The sequence below is a fragment of the Rhinopithecus roxellana genome, chromosome 7 (genome assembly GCF_007565055.1).
Source record: "Rhinopithecus roxellana isolate Shanxi Qingling chromosome 7, ASM756505v1, whole genome shotgun sequence".
Lineage (NCBI taxonomy): Eukaryota > Metazoa > Chordata > Mammalia > Primates > Cercopithecidae > Rhinopithecus > Rhinopithecus roxellana.
Window position 1 is genome coordinate 121627114 of NC_044555.1, and position 22290 is coordinate 121649403.

At 36.0% G+C, this 22290-nt stretch overlaps 1 pseudogene across 1 annotated transcript; it reads left to right on the forward strand.

Annotated features, from left to right (window-relative positions):
* The first annotated feature begins 727 nt into the window (after positions 1–727).
* On the forward strand, positions 728–1946 carry LOC115898759 (annotated as a pseudogene). The gene has a single exon (XR_004058437.1). The product of XR_004058437.1 is annotated as an ADP/ATP translocase 2 pseudogene (transcript).
* Positions 1947–22290: the final 20344 nt, after the last annotated feature.

Sequence of the window (22290 nt, forward strand, 5' to 3'; positions counted from 1 at the left end):
CAACATCCAATATGTCATGAAATATTTTTGTTTTATTTTCAAAATACATTCAGAATCTAACCAGTTCCCATCAAATTCACCACTACCAAACCAACCCAAACCACCATCATTTCTTGTGTGAATTGGGGAAACGCCCTCATAACTAGTATCCCTTATAGCTTCTTCTTTACCCTTATAGTCTATTGTCAACAGATAAACCCAGATAATTCTTGAAAAGCTCAAATTAAACAACCTATTCCTCTATTCAATAATTTTCAACAGCCTCAAACTTCAGAGTAAAATACAAATCTTTTAAAGTCAAATATGAGGAGCTATAAGATATAGTCATACATTCTCCCAAATAAACCTAATATGAGAAATTATGTAATTTCGGATGTTCAAATAGCCACATTAAATAAACAAAAAAGACTTGGTGCGGTGGCTGATGCCTGTAATCCCAACACTTTGAAAGGCCAAGGCAGATCGTTTGAGTACAGGAGTTTGAGACTAGCCTGGGCAGCATGGCAAAAATGGTCTCTACAGAAAATACAAGAATTACCCAGACATGTTGGTGCATGCCTGTAGTCCTGGCTACTTGGTAGGCTGAAGTGGGAGGATTGTTTGATTGCCAGAGGGAAAGCTTGCAGTTGAGTCAACATTGTGCCACTGTACTCCAGCCTGGGCAACAGAGTGAGACCCTGTCTCAAAAAAAAAAAAAAAAAAAAAAAGAAGTTAAAAAAATGGGCAAGCAGCGCCAGAGTCAAAGCCGGTTCCCGGCCCAGTCCCGTCACGCAGCAGCCTGCCTCTTCTTTCCTTTCAACATGACAGATGCCGCTGTGTCCTTCGCCAAGGACTTCCTGGCAGGTGGAGTGGCCGCAGCCATCTCCAAGACGGCGGTAGCGCCCATCGAGCGGGTCAAGCTGCTGCTGCAGGTGCAGCATGCCAGCAAGCAGATCACTGCAGATAAGCAATACAAAGGCATTATAGACTGCGTGGTCCGTATTCCCAAGGAGCAGGGAGTTCTGTCCTTCTGGCGCGGTAACCTGGCCAATGTCATCAGATACTTCCCCACCCAGGCTCTTAACTTCGCCTTCAAAGATAAACACAAGCAGATCTTCCTGGGTGGTGTGGACAAGAGGACCCAGTTTTGGCGCTACTTTGCAGGGAATCTGGCATCGGGTGGTGCCGCAGGGGCCACATCCCTGTGTTTTGTGTACCCTCTTGATTTTGCCCGTACCCGTCTAGCAGCTGATGTGGGTAAAGCTGGAGCTGAAAGGGAATTCCGAGGCCTCGGTGACTGCCTGGTTAAGATCTACAAATCTGATGTGATTAAGGGCCTGTACCAAGGCTTTAACGTGTCTGTGCAGGGTATTATCATCTACCGAGCCGCCTACTTCGGTATCTATGACACTGCAAAGGGAATGCTTCCGGATCCCAAGAACACTCACATCGTCATCAGCTGGATGATCGCACAGACTGTCACTGCTGTTGCTGGGTTGACTTCCTATCCATTTGATACTGTTCGCCGCCGCATGATGATGCAGTCAGGGCGCAAAGGAACTGACATCATGTACACAGGCACGCTTGACTGCTGGAGGAAGATAGCTCGTGATGAAGGAGGCAAAGCTTTTTTCAAGGGTGCATGGTCCAATGTTCTCAGAGGCATGGGTGGTGCTTTTGTGTTTGTCTTGTATGATGAAATCAAAAAGTACACATAAGTTATTTCCTAGGATTTTTCCCCCTGTGAACAGGCATGTTGTATTATATAACATATCTTGAGCATTCTTGACAGACTCCTGGCTGTCAGTTTCTCAGTGGCAACTATTTACTGGTTGAAAATGGGAAGCAATAATATTCATCTGACCAGTTTTCTCTTAAAGCCATTTCCATAATGATGATGGGACTCAATTGTATTTTTTATTTCAGTCACTCCTGATAAATAACAAATTTGGAGACATAAAAATATCTAAAATTTAAAAAATGGGCAATATAATTTTTGATAAATTTAATACAATATACACAAAACATTACCTTATCATATAACCGATATAAAAATATTAATAATGAAATATTTTACATTCTGCTTTTCATACTAAGTCTTCAAATTCTGATGTGTATTTAAATATGTACCACATTTTCTTCACCCATTCATCTGCTGATGAACACTTAGTTTGCTTCCAAATCTTGACTATTGTGAACAAAGCTGCAACAAGCATGACAGTGTAGATGTCACTTTGTTATACTCGTCTCTACGTTTCCTTTATTTGGGTATATACTCAATAGTGGGATTGCTAGATGTATGGCAGCTCTATTTTTAGTTTTTTGAGGAAACTCCAAACTGTTCTCCATAGTGGTTGTACTAATTTACATTCCCACCAACAGTGTACAAGAGTTCCCTTTTCTCTACCTCCTTGCCAGCATTTGTTATTGCCTGTCTTTTGGAGATAAACCATTTTAACTAGGGAGAGATGATATCTCATTGGAGTTTTTATTTGCATTTCTCTGCTGATCAATGATGTTAAGCACCTTTTCATATGTCTGTTTAACATTTATACATCTTCTTTTGGGAAATGTCTCTTTTGATCTTTTGGTCATTTTAAAATCAGATCGCATTTCAAATATTCAGCAACCACCTGTGGCCAGTGGCTACAATATTGGGCAGCCCAGGTCTAAGCTCTTTATTACTTCTTTGACCTCATCTCCTGCTACTTTCCCCTCAGTCATTCAGCTCAGTGATATTCTAGTACTTCTTACTCAGTCACTCTAAGAAGACCCCTCACTTTCTGTTCCTTCTGGTTAGATGCTTTTCTCCCAGATACCCAAATGATTTATCTCCTCACTTTCTATAACCTTTGGTCAAATGTTACCTTCTCAGTGAGGTCATCCTGACTATCCATAACGATCATTCCTTCACTTTCTGTCTCCTTCCCATGCTTTGTCTACATGGAAGGGGGATCGATAATCAATATTTAAATACATAATATAATTTATGTTTAAGATTATTTAGCTCCCTAGACTAGAATGTGAGTTCCAGAGGGCAGGGAACTTTTTGGTTGTTTTTGTTTGTTGCTGTTGTATTTCCAGTACTTGGAACAATACCTGATATATAGTAAATAATTATTCAATAAATACATTTATATATTAGCAAAATATACACAATGTAGAAGTCATTACATAGCAGTAACACCTAATTCTGGTTTCATGTACTCTGAGGCATCTACTAGTAATCTCAATAAATCCTTTCATCATTCAGTATTTAACAAATTACTATAGTGTACTAAGTGATGGAGACACAAGGATACGTCTAAGAGAAATTATACCTGCCTTAATGGAGTATTCAGTCTAGTTAGAGACACAAACATTAAGCAAATAATCACACTAAAGAATGATTATAAACTTTGTACAATGCTGTAAGGCTTCAAACACTACTGAGAAATAAGAAGGAAAAATTATGGATATGCATAACTGATCAGATGAACCTCCAGGGAATTATGCTCAGTGAAAAAAATAGATATCTAAAGTTTACATATTTTAGGGTTCCATTTATGCAACATTTTTAGAAATTACAAAATTATGGAAATGTAGACTGATTAGTCTGCCAGGGGTTGGGGAGGTGAGGAGGGTCAAAAGGAAGTGAGTGTGGAAATAAAAGGGTAAAAAGAAATATCCTTGTAGTGATGGAAATGTTATCTGATACGGTTTGGCTGTGTCCCCACCCAAATGTCATCTTGTATTGCAGCTCTGATAATTCCCACCTGTCATGGAAGTGACTGGTGGGAGATAATTGAAACATCGGGGCAGGTCTTCCCCATGCTCATGTTCTCATGATGGTGAATAAGTCTCATGAGATCTCATGGTTTTATAAAGGGTAGTTCCCTTACACAAGCTCTTTTGCTTGCCACCATGTAAGACAAGAATTTGCTCTCATTCAGCTTCCACTATGATTGTGAGTCCTCCCCAGCCATGTGGAACTGTGAGTCAATTAAATCTCTTTTCTTTATAAATTACCCAGTTTCAGGTATGTCTTATTTGCAGTGTGAGAACAGACTAATACTTGATCCATCTTGACTGTGTCAATGTGAACATCCTGATTGTGCTGTGGTGCTATAGTTTTGCAAGATGCTAGGATTGGGAGAAATCCAGTATAGGTACACTCTGTATTATTTCTTACAATGGAATATGGATCTACATTTATCTCAAAATTGAAAAGAAAGGTGTGGGATGCTATGAAAATATGGAATATATCTAGTGATTAAGGAGGGCTTCCTTGAAAAGGTGACATTCAAGCTCAAATTGAAATAACATATAAAATATAACTGGAAGTGGGAGAGGGGCACACATTCCAGGCATCAGCATCATTCTTCTCCAGTGTGGGAGATGAATTAGAGAAGAGTCAATGGTTAATGCAGGAAGATGCATTGAGTGCCCATTAATTGCTGTCTAGGCAAGAAATAACAGTAACTTTGTCTTATGTGATTACCAATGGAATGGTAATTAAATGGACTCAAATGCTTCTCAGAATGTGAAATAACGTGACCGAAAAAGTCTCAAAGATAGTTAAAAATAAATTATTTAAACTTATTTAATGATAATGGCTCATATATTTTAGCAGCGTTTTAAAACATCAGATCATTGTAACTCTGAAAAGTTTGTAGCTAAGCAGTACAGAGTGACACATAACTTTCCCAAATTACTTTGATTTGCAACAGATGATATTTACACAAACACTAATTGATGCCAATTCGCCTCTCACACAAAGAAAGTACTTCTTAGTTTTAATTGGCCTGGCCATCTCTGCTAGTTAAGAGTTGATCACTCGTTTTTAACACTCTCTGCTCCACTGACTCCTGCAAAACAACTGTCTCTGAGTCCTCCTAATAATTTTGAAAGTTATTCCTTCCTGCTTTTTGTGGACCTACTTTCCCTATTCATTGCTCAAAAAGTAATTTTCCTACAGCTCTGCTCTCAGAAAAACTGACTGCCTAATTCTATGCAGTATCCCCATCCTTTTGTCCTTCCTTTTGAATAAAAGGATGTGATTTCATCAGAGACATACAGGCTATGAATATCAAAGATCTATCTCTAGCCCCAGTTGCTGCACTGACACCATATTCAGGACTTACTTCAACTTAAGTGCTTGGTATTCTCATCCTACATTCTACAAGGCCCTCAAACCAAACATGACTAAGATTAAATTCATCATCTTGCTTCCAAAACCTGCTCTACTTCACTTATTCTGTATCTCGCCTAATGTCACAAGAACACCACTCATTCATCCCAGATAGAGCCTATCTTTGAGTCACTATCCCCAAAATCAACTGTTATGAATATACAGAAAATCTTAAAGTATAATATAAAACCTACTTAGATATATTACAACCAGTTTTGTCATGACAATTTTTTTGCCATCTTTGTTTCTGATCCTTGCTTTTCATAAACAAATCTTTGGAGTATGTAAGCATATACCCCCAAAATCACATTCTCCTTCCTCCCCTTCTAGAAGTGACCACTATTTCAATTTGATATTCATGATTTTCAAGCATGTTTTTGTATTTTCATAACATATTGATGTATCCCAAAACATTATTTAAACTTTATGTAATTAGAATCATTCTGCACTTGTAATTCAACAATTTAACATTTTTATTCAACTTTATGACATTTATCCACATGCTTTTAAAAACTATGTGTGGGTTTTTGTTTTATGGTACTCAATTTGACAAGTGTACCATGATCCACTTTCTTGATTAAAATTATACTTTCTTTTTAAAAACTTTTAAGTGCTGCAGTTTTACTCTGAAAATGTCTCCATGTGGACATGTATGGGAGCTTCTGTAATGCATAACTTGCATTGAAATTGCTAGGTATGCCCATTTTTTTCATTACTAGCTATTATTGCCTTACTCTCCAAAGGACTTGCGCATATTTACACACCTACCAAAGATGTGTAAGCATCTCATTATCTACATAACATTGCAAATACCTGATATTGTGAGGTTTTTATATGTTCTTATCTGATATATGTGTCTCATTTTTTAATACACGTTTTTCTGATTTTTCACGTGTTTCAGCATGTCTTTACATATATATTAGCCACCCAAATTCTTCACTTTTGGTAAATTACACACCCGTTTGTCTTTCCTTTTGAATTTTTATGATTCTTATGTTTTTGTGATGTTTAAAATTATTCTAGATACTAACCCTTTGTCAGATAGATGTATTGCAAATAATTCTTCTGATATGAAAGATGTTTTTCTAATATTCTTTATAGTTCATTTGCTGTACAGAAGGGCTTAATTTTGTTGTATAAAAGGGCTTAAAATAGCTAATGTATTACTCATTTTTAATAGATGTAAGTCTTTTGTGTGTGTTATATATAAAAATCTATTTCCATCTTGAAGTGAAAGGTGCTATCTCAACTTTCTTTAAAAGTTTTGCAATTTTGCTTTTTATATTTAAATCTTTACTAAATCTGAGATTTATATTTTTCCTAGTGGAAGATATAAAATGAATAGAAATATTTTTATATATGTAATTCACTGTCCCTGTATCATTTATTGAAAGATTTGTATTGTTCTGTACTTATTTTAATATCCTTTACTTTTATATATCAGGTTTCTGTATATGTACAAGCTCATATTATGTCCACTGGAAAATGTACATCCCTGTGATAATAACATATTCCTTATAAAATATTTATAATAGCTTTGAGTATTATAAGATATACCTCCCTTTTTTCAAAATTATGCTGTCCATTCTTAATTTTTATATATCTACAGATATTTTTGGATCTATAAGTAAATTTTTATGTTTGTCAGTTTTCAAATTTTTTTTTACAATTGTGAGGAGAACTGCATTGATATAAAATATTATTGTCATATATGTCATGTTGTCTTTCCTTCCAAGTAAATAGTGTATCACTCCATTAAGTTTTACATTATATTGTTTACTATATGTTTATAATTTATCCCAAAATAGTTTGCTCAATTTTTAAGTTTTATTCCCTGGTACCAGGTATTTTTGGTTTCTATTATAAAAGGAAACTTTATTGTTTATTTTTGGCGCCTAGAAACTCAGATGAGTTTTATATTTTAATAATTGTATTCATCAATTTCTTATGCTCCCTGAACATTTCAAATAGCCTTTAAGTCTCTTGAACTTTTTCTTAATCTAGATGACTACTTAATCTGCAAGGAATGGTAGTTTTTTTTCTCCAATCCTTAAATGTATCCCTTCTTTCTCTTTAAAAAAAATTATCTTGCTTCACCAACGAAGATTTTTTAGTTCAGTGTTACATAGAAAAATGATAGACAAGATGATTTTCTTGTTTTGCTTTAAAGGGAAATTCATTCAATATCCCCTAGAAGATATACTCTATCAGCTTAAGGATATTCTCATTATTTTCTTTATTTGCTATGCCTTTGTGTTAAAATTATAAATGGATTTTGAATTTTTTGTCAATTTCTCTTACTCCTTTAACCTGTAAATGTGGTTAATTATGGAAGTAGGTCATTAATGTGAAAACATCCTTGACATTTCAGAAGAATCCAATTTGTTCATATATCTTAATTGCTTGATTAATTTTGTTATTATTTTACTAAGGGTTTTAAACTTATTTATATTCCAAAATGAAGTGACCTATGATTTTTCCTTCACAAGTTTTACTTGTTTGGTTTGGCATTGACATAACGCTAGTCTAATAAAACAGGTTATAAAGCTTTACTTCTTTTTTTCCCTCCTTTCATTTCCTTGCTTTTTAGTCACTGACACTACATCACAACATATCTCTTTGTTGCTGAACGCTTGCTGTCTGATTCTCCAGTATTATGATTTATACATCTCCTTCCATTACTTAACATCATTTGGGCCCAGATATAAGACACAGGGTAAGGCAAAATTGAAGAGCCAGTCTTGGATTTAGGGCAAGGACCCTCTAGAAAGGTCACAGTAAAAAAGTAAAAAATAATACAACAAAATTAGAAACTGCTCTACTTTTCCTAAGATGAATATATGAAGATAAAAATAAGACACTAGATGTAAGCATGCACTGAAAACTTTAATGTTCAGTGCAAGAGCCAGACACATTATCATTATAGGTTTCTATTATAAAGAAAATGTAAATATTGTTTCACTGACTTCATAAATTATCTTGGGTTAATTACTGTGTTTGGGACAAGGCTGCTCAATTATGCACCGGGCACTGTCCTTGATATTTAAAATAAACCTTTGCTTCTTTATGAAACTCCAAAACAAATCTGTGACTCTTCAAAAAAAAAAAAAAAGAAAGAAAGAAAGAAAGAAAAGGAGGGAGCTCTTTCCAAATTATTCTATGGGACCCTTATTATCTGATGGCAAAACTAGACAAAGACATCACAAAAAGAGAAAAACTAGACAACAATATCTCTCATAAAGACACAAAATTGTTTACTAATAATAGTTTGGGGTGGAAAACTCATTATACACTCTTAGGTTCCATGGCTGGCATAAGAATTAAATGAACATAAGACAGATTAACAGGAGAAAAACATGCAAATTTATTTAATATTTTTTTACAGTTACATGGGAGTCCTCAGAAAGGAAATGAAGAGTAGAAGAAACGATTAGGCACAAAAGCTTATCTATATTTTTATACAGAGAATGATACATTTTGGGGATGTGACAAGACAAGGGATCTTAGGCTAGGGGTAGTAATTGTTAGACAGTAAGTATAAAATGGCTGAAAATATGGCCGAAACTAATGAATATAAAGGTTGTTTTATTAAGTTTGTTTGTACAGGTCTATTCTGGTGTTGACTCCAAGTATCTGGGGATAAGAATGTTCTCTTCCTGGTACAGGGAGGGCGCCTTTCTCAAGAGAAATGGTATGAACTGCTTTTAAGTAGAAATGGGAGGTCAGAGGCCAGGCGCAGTGGCTGATGCCTGTAATCCTAGCACTTTGGGAGGCTGAGGTGGGGAGACTGCCTGAGCTCAGGAGTTCGAGACCAGCGTTAGCAAAACGGTGAAACCCCATCTCTACTAAAATAAGAAAAATTAGCAGGATGTGGTGGCATGCACCTGTAGTCCCAGCTACTCGGGAGGCTGAGGCAGGAGAATCGCTTGAATCTGGGAGGCAGAGGTTGCAGTGAGCCAGTGAGTGGAGACAGCGCCACTATACTCCAGCCTGGGTAATAGAGAAAGACTCCACCTCCAAAAAAACAAACAAACAAACAAACAAACAAATGAGAGGTCAGAGAGCCCTTCCTGCACTTGCTATTTCTCAAGTGCCTTCAGCTCAAAATAATCAATATGCCCAAGTGGTGTATTTTGGGATGGCATGTTCTGAATCACTTAACTAGCAACTTATACCTAACAACATTTTTAAAAAAGAGTGTACCTTTTGACCAAAGGAGATATATCCAAGGAATGTAAGGTTGTTTAAACAGCCAAAAAACAAAAAACAATTAATATAATACACTGCATTAATAGAACAGAATAGAATGTATTCCTATGACAAGGAATAAAGCAAAATATCATTTTTTAGCACAGCTATTCATCATTGTAATGGATAATTTATCTAGGGCGATCAGGCGAGAAAGAGAACTAAAATCCATCCATATTGCCAAGCAGGAAGTAAAATTATCTCTATATGCAGATGACATTGTCTTATATTTAGAAAATCTTAAGGGATCAACAACAGCAACAAAAAGCTATTAGAGCTAGTAAATAAATGTATCAATGTTGCAGGATACAAGATCAATGTGTAAAACTCAATGCTATTTTTATACGTGGCCAATGAAAACAGTGAAAATGACATTAACAATACAATTCTTTTTCTAATGATATCAAAGGGATAAAGTAATTAGAATGAAATGTAACAAAATAATTGCAAGACTTGAACACCGAAAACTACAAATCATCACTAAAGATAGTTGAAGACCTACATAAATGAGGAAGTCATCCATGTTCTGGGATTGGAAGATTTGTTTTTGTTTACAGTGTTAGCCAAATTGATCTATAAATCAATCACAATATGGAAAAGCTGAGCCTAAAATCTGCATGGAAGTGCAAGGGAACAAAAATAGCCAAAACAATTTTGAAAAAGTACTAATTTGGAGGACTCACACTTCCTGATTTCAAAACTTTCTACAAAATTACAAAGATAAAAACACTATGGTACTGGCATTAGTATAGATATATAGATCAATAGAACAGAATTAAGAATCCAGAGAATCTCATACATCTATGGCCAATTGTGTTTTAATAAATGTGCCAAGACCATTTAATGGAGAAAAAAAAATAGTCTTTACAACAAATGGCAATAGGGCAACTAAGTAGCCACTTGCAAAATACAAATTCTTCTTTTCCCTCATTCCATATGTAAAATTTAACTCAAAATAGGTTAAAACATAAATTTAAGAGCTAAAAATAAAATTAATAGATAGAAATGGTTAACTGTTTATGGCCTTGAATTTGGCATTGGTTTCTTAAATATGGAGGCAAAAGTGAAGACCAAAAAAAAAATAAAAATAGAAGCATTGGACCTTATCAAAACAAAAAAAAAACTTTTGTGCTCCAAAGGACACTATCTCTATATATTTTGTGAAAAAAACTCACAAAATGGAAAAATGTATGCAAAATGTATATTAAACAGCATATAAAGCATATATATAATAAGGGTCTAATATCAAGAATATAAAAATAATCGTTACAGCTCAACAATAAAAAGACAGATGACCCAATTTAAAAATGCACAAATGAGTTGAAGATACATTTCTCCAAAGAAGATATACAAATGGCCAACATGCCCATGAAAAGATGCTCAACATCATTAGGCATCAGAAAAATGCAAATCAAAACTTCAGTGAGATACTGGTTCACATCCACTAGAATAGCTATAAACAAGCAGACAAATAATAAAAAGTGTTGGTGAGGATTTGGAGAAATTGAAATTCTCACACATTGCTGGTGAGCCGGTAAAATGGTATGACCACTTTGTTAAACAAATTGGCAATTTTTATAGGAACCAAACAATCTCATTCCCACATAGATATACAAGACAATAAAAAATATATGTGTGCATGAAAGTTTGTACTTCATAACAGCCATTAAATGAAAACATTAACCATTAAATGAAAACAACTCAAATGTCCATTAGCTGATGAACTTCTAAATACAATGTGGTCTATACATAAAGTGGAATATTATTCAGCCATTAAAAGAAATGGAGTACTGATGCAGTCTACCATGTGAATAAACTTTAAAAACATTAACTGAAAGAAGTAAGTAACAAAACTCACATATTATGTGGTTCCATTCTTATGAAATATCCAGGATAGGAAAATCCACAGAGACAGAAAACAGATTAGTGGTTGATAGGGACTGAGGGTAGAGGAGAATGGAGAGTGAGTGCTAACAAATATGAAGTTATTTTAGAGTGATAAAAATATTCTGAAATTAAATAGAAGTGGTGGTTGCAAAACCTTGCGAGTATAAAAATATTGACTTTCATACTTTAAAAGGTGAATTTCATGGTTTATAAATTATGTTACAATAAAACAGGAAAACATGTAGGCCATGGATTTTCCAGATCTTACCTATAGAATAATCTGGGCCCAATGTGTGCATATGTGTATGTGCATATTTGTATGTGTGTATATGTGTGATTGTGAACTACTGATTCAGGTCTTTATTGTTTATAATTGTATTCACTTTTCTGTTTTATATTGTCAGTTATGAAATTTTTAAAGAAAATAGTCTATTTTATCTAATTCATTGGCATAAAATCATGTTTAGTATTCTCTTTTAATGTATTATGTTTTTTCCACTCTAGTGAAGAAAACCAAAATATATCACCCCAAAATATATCTCTTTGGCATAAAAATTATATTTGAGCCTAAGGCATTTCGTGTGTGTGTGTGTGTGTGTGTGTGTGTGTGTGTGTGTGTGTGTATTACAAGAAAAGTTATTAGAGGAAATAACTTAAATTTGTATAAATCTAAAATCATACGTACATCAGTATGGCGTACAGGAAACATACAAAAATACATTCTTACATATAAAATTTAAAAAAAATTCTTCATACTGAATGCAGAGTTAGCATATTACATGTTTAGACCTACACCCAGTTTGTGTCCCTTGTTTTGCATACCTAATCAGTTTGTTCACAAACCTAACTCATCAAAAGAAGAAGCAAATTTCATTCATATACCAGCAAAAATAACAAAATCAACAGTGTCTTTCTTCTTCTCTCCCCTGAATGATCATTAACACTAGACCCACATTTTCCAAGCACAGTGCTCACATGGAACTGCTGAGATCTTTGTAATTCCCACACCTTTCTTAACCAGACCAATGTCAGGACTTCTTTACAGAATGCAGGAGTGCCATAAATCCTACCAACTGATTATTCCCTTGAGAGCCACAGCTTATCTTCTTGATAGACACTATTGACTCCTTTATGCCTGTGTGGGTGTGTCTGTATATCCAGTGTGTGTTTGGGAAATTTTAATCAGTAAGCTGTTGCTTCAGAAGCTTAAGGAGGTGGCATGCCTACTCTGACTCCCAGGAGACCTTCTGCCCTTACAACAACTAGCTGCTTCTTAAAAGGAAACTTAATTTTTCATCATAGTTTTGTGTTTACCAGGTGCCATATCTGCAAAGTATTCTTAAAAGCATGAGTTTAACCTCCCTTGACATTTAATGGGGTGACCATACACAATCATTAAAAGCTTTTTAAAAAAAATCCCTAAACTGTTATTGATAATAGAAAAGCTCATTTTGAAGCAAATTTATCTTAATGCTAATTTTCAGGTGTGTTAGTAAACTCACTTTGCCTTATTTATTTATTTATTTATTTATTTATTTATTTATTTATTGAGATGGAGTCTTGCTCTGTCACTCAGGCTGGAGTGCAATGGCGTGGTCTCAGCTCACTGCAACCTCTGCCTCCTGGGTTCAAGCAATTCTCCTGCCTAATCCTCCCGAGTAGCTGGGACTACAGGCACATGCCACCACACCCAGCTAATTTTGGGGGACAATTAATTGTTACCAAAAATAGAAAGAATAAATAAGACCTAGTATTTGATAACACAACAGGGTGACTATAGTCTATAATGACTTAACTGTGCATTTTAAAATAACTAAAATAGTATAGTTGGATTGTTTGTAACACAGATAATGCTTGAGTGGATGGAGACCCAATTTTCCATGATGTTAGTGTTACACATTGCGTGCTGGTACCAAAATATCTTATGCACCCCATAACTATATATGCCTACTATGTACCCATAAAAATTAAAATTAAAAAGAGATAATGAGAAAGAGACAGAAAAGAGAGTGGAAGAAAATGGGGGAAGCATGGAGATCATGAGAGAAAGGATCTAGAGAGAAAAGGAGTGGTTTATAAGAACTCTTCAATACAGCAGAATAAACATTACAGCACTTTATGGGAAATGTGTGACATCATTGCAAGAAGCACTATCATTGTACTCAAATACTAGTTTTGAGATTGATTAGAAATTTATTATATTGAATTAATGACCGATTTAGCTTACCATCTATAAATTTTAAAGAACCAATGAAGCGATACCAATGGAAAGTGTTACCTCAAGGTATGGTCAACAGTCCCACCTTGTGTCAAAAATATGTGGCTACAGCCATACACTCAGTTAGAGAGACATGGAAACAAATATACATTATACATTACATGGATGATATCCTCATAGCAGGAAAAATGGGAGAACAAGTTTTACAGTGTTTTGCGCAACTCAGACAAGAACTAACCACAGCGGGGTTACAAATAGCTCCAGAAAAAATACAACTACAAGACCCTTATACATATTTAGGTTCTCAAATAAATGGACCTAAAATTACTAATCAAAAGGCAGTTTTCCGTAAAGATAAGTTACAAACCCTCAATGATTTCCAAAAGCTCCTTGGAGACATAAATTGGCTCCGGCCATACTTAAAACTCACCATGGGAGACTTAAAACCTTTATTCAACACCCTGAGAGGTGACCCCAACCCTAAGTCCCTTAGGTCGTTATCAAAAGAAGCTCTTTTATCACTTAATAAAGTAGAGGCGGCCATTGCTGAGCAATTCGTTACTAACATAGACTATTCACAGCCATTAACCCTTTTAATATTTAACACAACACTAACACCTACTGGTTTATTCTGGCAAAAAAACCCTATTATGTGGGTCCACTTGCCTTCATCACCCAAAAAGGTATTACTCCCCTATTATGATGCCATAGCAGATTTAATTATTCTAGGGAGAGACAATAGCAAAAAATATTTTGGAATTGAACCCTCTATGATCATACAACCTTATTCTAAGCCACAAATCCATTGGCTAATGCAAAACCCTGAAACGTGGCCGATTGCTTGTGCCTCTTATGCTGGTAACTTAGATAACCATTACCCGCCAAATAAGCTTATCCAATTTTGTAAACTACATGCTTTTGTCTTTCCTCATGTCATCAGTAAAACACCTTTAGACAATGCCTTATTAATATTCACTGATGGGTCATCCACAGGAACTGCTGCATATACCTTTGCAAACACTGTTGTTAAATTCAAAGCCAGCCATACTTCAGCTCAGCTAGTAGAATTGCAGGCCCTAATTGCAGTGCTGGCAGCCTTCCCTAATCAGGCCCTCAATATTTATACTGACAGTGCATACTTAGCTCACTCAATACCTTTACTTGAGACCGTAGCACAAATCAAACATGTGTCGGACACAGCCAAGTTATTTTTACAATGCCAACAATTAATACATAACAGATCAACACCTTTTTTCCTTGGACATATTAGAGCTCATTCAGGATTACCAGGACCTCTATCCCAAGGCAACCAAATGGCTGACTTGGCAACCAAGACTGTAGCTATAACTACGAATACAAACCTAAATCAAGCACAGACTGCTCACGCCTTACACCACCTTAATGCTCGAACTCTAAGATTAATGTTTAAAATAACTAGGGAACAAGCTAGACAAATAGTTAAACAATGCCAGACATGTATAACCTACCTACCAGTCCCTCACTTAGGAGTGAACCCAAGAGGGCTAGTTCCCAATATGATCTGGCAAATGGATGTCACCCATTATTCAGAATTTGGTAATTTAAAATATATTCACGTATGTATAGATACATTTAGTGGATTTATACTAGCCACCCTACAAACAGGTGAAGCTACCAAACATGTAATATCTCATTTATTACACTGTTTTTCTGTAATTGGGAGGCCTAAACAACTAAAGACAGATAATGGTCCTGGCTATACATCTAAAGCTTTCCAAGACTTTTGTCTTAAATTACAAATAAAACATACTACCGGTATTCCATATAATCCTCAAGGACAAGGAATAGTTGAAAGAGCTCACCTATCCTTAAAAACTACCATTGAAAAGATAAAAAAGGGGGGAATGGTACCCTACTAAGGGCACCCCTAGAAATATTCTTAATCACACACTCTTTATTTTGAATTTTTTAAATCTAGACGATCTAAACAAATCAGCAGCTGATCGATTTTGGCATTCTGACTCCAAAAAACAATTTGCCATGGTCAAGTGGAGAGACACATTAGACAACACATGGCATGGTCCTGACCCAGTGTTAATCTGGGGAAGAGGCTCAGTTTGTGTTTTTTCCCAAATTCATGATGCAGCCAGATGGCTACCAGAACGACTGGTAAGACAGGTACCTAACAATAGTCAATCCAGGGAGTAATTTTCTCACTGAGAATACTCTTCTCTTCTATTGCAGAGATGAACTCCAATTACAGATTCCTCTGGACCCTCGTGCTGACTTACAAGGCATTCCAGGCTCATGCTGGTTTCGGTGATCCACGTGAAGCTCTTACGATATTACAACAATGGCATAGTAAGCCTTGTGATTGTGCTGGGGGATATTTCACCAGCCCATCTAATCGTTATATCACAACTGTATCTTGCTCCTCTCACACAGCATACCTGCCGTCTAATTCCCTTAAGTGGAGGTGTGTATTAACCCCAAGAATATCTAGTGGAGGGGATAACATAACCTGCCCTTGTACCACATTTTGGGACTCTATACACAGCTCCTGTTTCACCGCTTATCAAAAATGTACCTCTGGTGGTAAAACATACTATACTGCTATCTTAACAAGATCTAGAACCCCTACTATAGGAGCCAGCAATGTCCCTACAGTGTTAGGAAATACCAACAACCTTATATCAGCTGGCTGTACTGGAACGGTAGGACAGCCTGTCTGCTGGAATATTCGCCCCCCTCTTCATATCTCTGATGGAGGAGGACCACAAGACAAGGCCCGAGAAATTATGGTACACAAAAAACTTGAGGAGTTGCAAAGGTCCTTGTACCCGGAAATTTACTACCACCCCTTGGCCTTGCCCAAAACTCGAGGGAGAGAAAAAATTGATGCCCAGACTTTTGACCTCCTCACTGTTACACATAGTCTGCTCAATAATTCCAACTCTGGTCTAGCCAATGATTGCTGGCTGTGCTTACCATTGGGAGATCCTGTTCCTCTTGCCATACCCATTAATGACTCAAGTTATACACCCAATACTTCCCGCGCCATCATTCCTCCCCTTCGAGTACAGCCCCTCGAATTCTCTAACTCCTCTTGCATCTACTCTCCACTTCTCAACAATTCCTACGACATTGACGTAGGCATAGCTGAGTTTACTAATTGCTCTATTATCACTAATGTTTCTCATTCGCTGTGTGCCCCAAACAGTTCAGTTTTTATATGCGGCAACAATAGAGCATATACATATTTGCCCACAAACTGGACAGGACTTTGTATCCTAGCCACTCTTCTGCCAGATATAGACATTATCCCTGGAGATGAACCTGTACCTATTCCAGCTATAGATCACTTTTTGGGAAGAGCCATAAGGGCAATACAATTTATCCCCTTACTTGTAGGACTAGGCATCACTACTGCCATAACAACTGGGGCTTCAAGCCTAGGGGTCTCTGTTACTCAATACACCAAATTGTCTCGCCAATTGATCTCAGATATGCAGGCCATGTCAAGTACTATACAGGATCTACAAGATCAAGTAGATTACCTGGCAGAAGTAGTGCTCCAAAATAGGAGAGGCCTAGATTTATTAACTGCCGAACAGGGAGGTATCTGCTTAGCTCTCAGGAAAAGTGCTGTTTCTACGCCAACAAGTCCGGGATCGTCAGAGATAAAATCAAGCGTCTACAAGAAGACCTAGAAAAACGACGAAAAGAAATGACTGATAACCCGTTTTGGACTGGGTTCCATGGACTCCTCCCCTATATTATACCGTTATTGGGCCCCCTGCTTTGCCTATTGCTCTTACTCTCTTTGGGACCTATAATCTTCAATAAGCTCATGACATTCATTAAGCAACAAATCGAGACCATCCAAGCCAAACCCATACAGGTCCATTATCATCGCCTGGAACAAGAAGATCACGATGGTCCATACTTACGCTTGCCGTAAACCACCTTCCCTGTGCGCTGAACTGGACAGCCAATGACGGGTAAGAGAGTGTCATCTCTCACTAACCTAAGACAGGAGGGCCGTCATAGCTACTGCCTAATCCCATGACGGGTACCAGTGAAGAGATGTGTCACTCCAACCTAAGACAGGCGCAGTTCCCGAGGGACTATCTTCTAGTCACTAATAATATAAAAAAGGAGGACCTGTCCGGAGCCGTGAGGCCCGGAAATTGCCGCGGCCTCTGTTGCTTAAGCTCCGCATTGTGGAGACAAGATGGCACACTTCCTGGTTCTTCATCATCAACTTTACCCGAGCGCGCGAACTTTTCCCGCCCGCGCTTAGATAACCTCCCACGCCGGGGAAAGACTAAGTCTACTGAGCATGCGCCTGGTGACGTCTCTCATTATTCTCCCCACCTGCTCTGAGCCCTTCCTCTTCCCTGCCAGCCTATATAAGGCATTGCACCGCCGCCATTAAACGAGACTTGATCAGGATACTGTCTTGTCTCCGTTTCTTGTGTCTCTTGTCTCTCTAAATTCCCACCCCCTCCTCCAAGGTCTGTGTTAACGATCCCGCTGGACGGGACAGGTAAGGACCAGGGGAAATGTCTGTAGGAGAGGGAATATGTTGCTCATTTTAGTATTAAAACTTTTGTGTAAAGTCATTTAACAGTCACTTTGAGAATCTAGATAGAAGGGGGCAAAAGGTGAGTTAATGATCCAGGAGGGGGTAAGTAAAAATTCATGGCATGTGTCTCTTTCTCAATTGAGAGCCCCTGGCAACATTAGTCTCTGGTTATATTAGTGCACATGTTTGGAGATGAGGGTGATGTGAGAGGCAGTGCTTACAGGAAGGTAGGAAGAGAGCAAAAAAACTTATTAAAATTTAAAAGTCAATGTTTGAACCATGCAAAATTGCCATTTTAATTCATTAAATGAATGGATATGAACAATTTCTTGTCTTTCCACCTAATATATGAGCAATCACTTTATAACTCTAAAAATTCTATCCAAATATAAGAAATTCTTCTGAAACATGTGACGATCCAAAATGGGGAAAAATTATTTGGGATCAGAGCACCTCAGTTATGGTTCTAGTTCTGCCCTTTCCTAGCTGTGTTCCCTTTGGTGAGTGATTTCACCTCTGTAAGTCTTCTCTTTTATAAAATGAGAATATTACATTTACCCATGCCATAGCCAACTTCAAAGGGCCTCTGTGTAAAAGCAAAATAAGTTATTTTATTTAAAAGTGCATGGCAAAGTGCACTATGCTATCTAAATGCAAATAAATCTTGACAAATGCTGTTCTCTTCATATATATTAAAACACATTGTGTTGATTTTAGTTGTGAGTTTTTGGTTTTGTTTTGTTTGGTTTTTTGAACTTTTGTTTTAATGTTTTCCTTTAGTGGAATTTGAGAGAAATACCTTAACCATAAAAAGAAGATGTTTTTTTGTTCTTTTTAAGGTTGCAAGTTTTTTGAGGGATTGGAGGAGAAAGGAAGCATGACTCCTGCTATATGAGAAAGATAAGTTTAACATTCAATACTAATGGCAGGAATCCCACGGTCTCCCCTTAATCGCCCTCAGAAAAATCTTTCTTTGTTTTCTGTTCCTTTTAAGGCCTAAAGATACAGCAAGCTTTCCTATTAAGTAAATCTGTTTAAACACAGACAGCTTTGGGCTTCTTTTCAGCCTGTGTCATCATCTCTACTGATACGGAGGAGTTATTTAGTGTGTCCTTCAATTATTTGGCAAGTGACCAAATTACATGCATGGTTTTCTACTCGTGATCATCATTAAATTTTTTTTCATTATGCTTGTCAAAGTTAAAAAAGCTTTAAAAGTACTTCAGTGGATAAATACTTAAGTGGATAAACATTTAATATACTTGTAGGTTGTTCTTTATTAAGAAGATTGTGCTGTGAATTTTACTTTGTTATCTGGACAGTTCAGAAGGAACAATCAGTACTCTAGCTCCACTCTGTCTTTATAACTATTTTTATCAGGGTAAGGAGGGTGTCATGGCCAGTACTGCTGTCTCCAGTTAGAGACACTGAGATTGAGCAAGACTCTGCCTGTACAAAAAGGAGACAAAACAAAACAACAAAATCAACAGTCGTCAAACACCAGACAGCATTACGAAAAACATCAATTGGTATAGAGTGCTAAAACAGGTTTCATAATCAATACACTTACATAAGCATGTTTGTATCAATGTATATTGATATCTCTCTCTCTCTCTATGTCACACACACACACATACACACGTCCACCAAATTATAATGACTAAATTTGCCTTGCTACAGGCTATTTTGCTGGCTATATATAATCGTAGAATTAGTGATGTATATGGATGATTTATTTATATTGTGATGTGAATACTGCCTTTTCAAAAACTAGACTTAAGATTTTATGATAGTTTCCTAGTAAGTGGATAGAATCCTAAACCAATCTTCACTTCCGTTTCTGTTATGTTCAATTATATTGCAAGATATTGCCATGTGGCATTAATTGCCTTGTTTCATAGAATCAATGAAATGTATCATGTATATATGTATTTATTCCTATTTAAATAATTGGTAGAGAGATGCAGCACTACCTCTAATCCCCCTGATTTGACAGATAAAATGTCAGAGAAACCTCTGTCTAATTTTTCTGGCTTGCCTAAGAGTCAAATGTGTTACATTTATATAAGCAATGGATGCATAAGGTAAAGAATTAACAAAATCCCTGTTATTGGTTGCTCACAAATGTGTATTTTGTATTACTTCCAATCATGGTCCATGTACTGCATGCAATCTCACTTACTTATCACCTCATTTCACACCAATATTACTGCTATGTCTTCACTGATTCTATTAATCCATTATTGATTCCATTATTTTCCTACCTGCACTGCTATAGATTCATTTCTGTCAACTGCTTATAAAGCACATCTTCACTTCCTTAAAAAATGTGACTTAAATTTACTCATCTAGGACATATTGCTCATTATATAAAAGTGAGTTTGATCATTTCTTTGTTCTACATTTCCTATGAAATATTTCTTTATTGCTAAGCCATTGTTTTTTAAGTGTTCTCAAATGATTATAAGTATCAGGGGAACGTAAGATAAGTTGGCATTCACTTGATAGTGAAGTGAAGAAAATTTTATTAGTCACTTGCATATAGAAGCCACTGTGTTGGGGATTGTAAAGAGGAAAACAAAAAGAATAAGGAATACCAGCACCATAAAAGGCAGAATTAAACAACCATTAAATGGATGAGATGAAAAATGCTATGAATGAATAGCAGAAATAAGTTTATTGAATTAACTACTATAAGTTGTATTTATATTCTTTTCTTAAAGTCTTATGATGCACAAGCTTTCAATTTTTTAATTTATTTTAATTAAATCGCACTTCAGGAATATTTGCAGTAATATCACAATGCCCTTTAAACCATCTTTTTATAATGTTAAGTATCTCAGGTTTCTAGTTTTCCTAATTATTTAAGAACTTTGAAGATATGGGTCATTCAAAAATGAAAATGTCTATATAAAGTTGATTTCAGAAGTCACAAACTTAAAATCCTAGAGCTGCAGGGACATATAGTATATAAAAATAAATGAATAAACAGGCTACGTATAGGAAAAATAGAGATTAGTGGGAACTATGATAAATTGAAGTCCCGTGTCCTTTTTAAAAGTGAAATATTCTATCTAGCTCCAGTCAATTTTTGTTGCGTGAGGAAGGAAACCCACTATTGCCAAATCTTTTTATTTTTCAGGAGAACCTCTTTAAACTGGATTTTATGTGAAATCTCTCCATTTTTAACTGCCAACAAATGACACAAAAACAATTTTAAAATGTGTAGGTCAAACAAACATATCTGTGGAATATTTGGCCCATAAGGTAATCATTTTCAGTGTCACTTCTAGACAAACTGGTTAGGTACATCAACTTGATCTTTGACAATTCTTGTTCTTCCCTTGAATCCAAACACAACATGGAACTCAGTATCTCCTGGAGGTTGGCAAGAATAGAAGAAAGAGTATTGAACTGAGATTCAGATGGAATGAGTTTAATTTTTTTTCTATTTCTAACTCATTTTATTACTCTGTGTCTTCTAGGATCTTAGTTTTCCTTTCTATAATATGAGAACATTGGATTACACATATGCATAAGCTTTTCCAGCCTTAATATTCTGTGATTCTCAACTTCTTGCAAGTAAAAATGTATCTGTACTGTTTTAACTTTATCAGAGTATTTATAACTGAACAGTAATATATTCATCTGGTAAACTTACTCCTGGTAATTTATACCCTTCCAAAATAACATACTGCCTTAATTCAATGAGAACATGTGATTCTTTCAAGATTGGTAGTTGTGCTGGGATTCTGTAGCACAGTGACATTCTATCAGATATTTCTAGTTCAGATATTCTTAAAAGTGCTTATTAGCATACAATAATATTTTACCCTATTTCAAGAAATCCTACAGGTTTACAACAAAAAAGTCATGCATCAGTAAAATGAGATGATATGATAGATTTTATAATAGATCCTTGGTGATTCGGTCTTGTGGCTTGCGATTTTCTCTCTGCTGATTGCATATATTCTCAATAAACATTTACTGAACTGTTTTTTGATAAGCCATCCAAAATGAGGCAATAGAAATTATTGAGTCTTCTGTTCATTCATCTAATATTTATTGCTCATCTACTATGTGGCAATTGTGACATCCTCCAACCATATCTACCATAGAAGGAACACAATCAAAACTGATCTACTCAATTACTTTGTTAACCTCATTCCCTCACAGTAGAAAAAATTTCATTTTTACTAATCTTTCTCTTTTTTTCTTTTC